Below are 3,661 nucleotides of genomic sequence, written 5' to 3'. Positions count from 1 at the left end.
GCAGAGAATCCCAGTGGAAAGAGGGGAACCGGCTAGGCAGAGACAGCAAGGGCGGTTCGTTGCTCCAGAGCCTTTCCGTTCACCCTCCCACTCCTGGGCCAGAGTACACTCAATCATATGACCCACTGAAGAGATGAGTCTTCAGTAAAGACTTAAAGGTTGAGACCGAGTTTGTGTCTCTGACATGGGCAGACATGGGCAGACCGTTCCATAAAAATGGAGCTCCAGCTGTTTGCTTAGAAATTATTCTTTTTTTGTGAATTTTACCCCTTTTTCTCCCCAATTTCGTGGTATCCAATTGTCTCATCGCTACAACTCCCATACGGGATCGGGAGAGACGAAGGTTGAAAGTCATGCGTCCTCCGATACACAACCCAACCAAGCCGCACTGCTTCTTAACACAGTGCACATCCAACCCGGAAGCCAGCCGCACCTTGGCTAGCGCACACTGCACCCAGCCCGCCACAGGAGTCGCTGGTGCGCGATGAGACAAGGACACCCCTACCGACCAAGTCCTCCCTAACCCGCGGTCGCGGCCGGTTACGACAGAGCCTGGGCGCGAACCCAGGGACGGCACAGCTGGCACTGTACGCGCCCTTAACCACTGCGCCACCCGGGAGGCCTTGCTTAGAAATTCTAGGGACAATTAGGAGGCCTGCGTCTTGTGATCATAGCGTACGTGTAGGTATGTACGGCAGGACCAAATCAGAGAAATAGGTAGGAGCAAGCCCATGTAATGCTTTGTAGGTTAGCAGTAAAACCTTGAAATCAGCCCTTGCTTTGACAGGAAACCAGTGTAGGGAGCCTAGCACTGGAGTAATATGATAACAATTTTTTGGTTCTAGTCAGGATTCTAGCAGCCGTATTTAGCACTAACTGAAGTTTATTTAGTGCTTTATCCGGGTAGCCGGAAAGTAGAGCATTGCAGTAGTCTAACCTAGAAGTGACAAAAGCATGGATACATTTTTCTGCATCCTTTTTGGACAGACAATTTCTGATTTTTGCAATGTTACGTAGATGGAAAAAAGCTGTCCTTGAAATGGTCTTGATATGTTCTTCAAAAGAGAGATCAGGGTCCAGAGCAACGACGAGGTCCTTCACAGTTTTATTTGAGACGACTGTACAACCATTAAGATTAATTGTCAGATTCAACAGAAGATCTCTTTGCAGTGTAATAAACTGGCTTTATATACAAATTAGTAACAATGTCTCACCTCATGTTCAAAAATGACCTTTTTCTAGAAATAATCTCCAAAATATTATTATTTTTAAAACAAAACTATTATTATTATTAATTAATTTAGACTTATATAAAAATCCCCTTAGATATTCTCACAGATATATTAGAAACCCTGTTTTTCACAAGCGTAGCGGGCTGTGAATTCTGCAAACAATGTTTCTAGCAGGACAATATATATTGGTCATGGCTCCCGGGTGGCGCACAATGGGATTGCCTTGCAGTTCTCCAGCTTTATCCACTGACTAGGGAAACGCTGACTAGAGAAACGTTCCTGCTGTTCTTAGTACCTGTCTGCACGTTCAAACTAAAACAATGTAACTAATAATTGTCAGACAGCACAGTAGCCTAATAAACAAATGCAGGTGGCTTTTATCTTCAAAATGCTTTAAATGCGTTATTATCCAAATGCTGGTTTCCTGTCAAAGCAAGGGCTGATTTCAAAGTGCGTGTGGGTGACCTCATGCAACCGAAAAATGTCAGATAAAGCATATACTGTACAGTACTGTATTTCTTCATCATCTTTATGCATTTGATAATAAAATAATGATAACAATACACTTTCAAAATGCAGATGTTTATTTCCTTATGGATCCATAACAAATTACTATGGGAATACATATCACTGAATGACAGAAATATTGGAACAAAGCATGCTAATGAAGTTAAACAAATTCTTGCCAACTGGAAAATACTCAATATCAAACACACATGGTCCCTGTAGAAAAGGCCCATGGAGTTGGTGGAATACTCCTTTAATTCATTGCCATTTACTCAGCTGGGCCAGGGGCGCTTTAATTAGGTCAGCTGGAAATGTCCGACAGATCTCAACTCCATAAAAGGAGGAAATTGCCATCGCCTGATCTCGCTGCTTTCTCTTCCTTAACTCCATCTCACCCAGAAGTTCTGTGCGTCCATGAATCCACGTAAGTCCACCGACTCTGTTACCTTTCATGTTACCTTTCTGAATTATCTGTGGCGATCGGGAGAGTGGGCCATTCAGTTACTGTTAATAGTTATCACCGCGGAGCGCGGCTTGGAGCGCAGCTTCAAACATATTGTGAATTGTCAAAGATCACGGCCCTACGGATGCTCATAGGCCAATTATACAATCGATATGGTTCATGTGTATTGAAATTATTTATATGTACACATGAAGACAATTGGAAGCGTGAAAGGAGAAACGTCATTGTTTGCTAACTGATTGACTTTGATCATGGGGATTATAGATTGTATAACCATTCACTGTTTGTATTCTCATGATTTATGATAAATAGTTATGAGCCTAAATGACTCACGGATGATTACTATTGACTTCTTCATGAACTGGACTGTTGAATTCCCTAAGTTATGTTAATAATGACTGATATGATTTGATCTTTGATTATGAATTTGATTGTATACATGTTATTTGTTTCCTTTGTGATGCAGCACAGACTACCCAGTAAATATACCACTTTATGGTTAAAGGAATTCCTGCCTCAGTCTCATACATTCCTCTGTCACCTGACACGTGACCACCTGTTCACCTTCACTGTCAGTCATCCTACCTGTCCAGCTACCCACACAGATTCCACTAATCTTTCAATGGTCCTTCAAGCCGGATGATGACTGAACCAAAGACGGGTGAAAAGGAAATGGAGGCGGAGAGGGAAGAATTGTCTCCACGGGAAGGAAGAGGAGAGGAGGAGAGAGCAGCTGAGGGAAAGGTCTTGGAACAAAGGAAATATCCAGGAGCTAAGCCTAAAGCAACAAAGGCTTCATCCTCAACTACCAGCAGCAGCAGAAGAACCAGGCAAGCCCCTGGTTATCTTAAGGATTATGTGGTCGAGGTTCCGACATCAAAGGGCAAGCCCACCAGAGCTCAAGGTGTTGATGGATCAACTATACATTTCAGCCATCAACCATCCCCTCTGAGCCAAGGACCGGAAACTGCTTTGGAGCAGGAAAGTGGTCTACGTGAAGAACCTATGGAGGAGGTAACTCCCACTGCACAGGTCGACCAGCTTCCAGAGGCAGGCTCCGCTCACCCCTTAACTAATGGGAAATCGTCGAAGCACTCTAGACGGAGTGGGAGTTCGACCAGTGGATACCCCTTTGAAGTGGCCATGGCAGCCGCCATTCACTAGCCCTCAGCGATTCACAGACCGCTGTCCTACAAGAGAGGATGAAACTATTAGCTTTGGAAGAAATTGAGCGACAGATTGAGGAGGAACGACAGGCTGACGAACGATGTCACCAATTGGATGTGCAGGCCCATAGAGCTCTACAGGAAAGGGAATTCATTGCCAAGGACCTGGCACAGCAGCGACGGCACCGTCAAGCCAGAAGGGAATTGGAGGAGGCACGGATGGTCACATCCTTCCTGGAGAGGAACGAACAGGAGTTGACCTGACCACCCCTCCACATGGACCTGTACTGTCT

The 3,661-nt window shown here is 44.7% G+C and overlaps 1 long non-coding RNA gene across 1 annotated transcript; it reads left to right on the top strand.

Annotated features, from left to right (window-relative positions):
* The first annotated feature begins 2,000 nt into the window (after positions 1 to 2,000).
* Positions 2,001 to 2,710, top strand: LOC135561332 (uncharacterized). Its single transcript, XR_010459379.1, has 2 exons — positions 2,001 to 2,163; positions 2,669 to 2,710. It is a non-coding gene; the product is annotated as an uncharacterized LOC135561332 (long non-coding RNA).
* The last annotated feature ends 951 nt before the right edge of the window (positions 2,711 to 3,661 follow it).

Source organism: Oncorhynchus nerka, linkage group LG17 (assembly GCF_034236695.1).
Source record: "Oncorhynchus nerka isolate Pitt River linkage group LG17, Oner_Uvic_2.0, whole genome shotgun sequence".
Classification (NCBI taxonomy): Eukaryota; Metazoa; Chordata; class Actinopteri; order Salmoniformes; family Salmonidae; genus Oncorhynchus; species Oncorhynchus nerka.
This window is presented reverse-complemented; position numbering and strand designations above follow the sequence as displayed.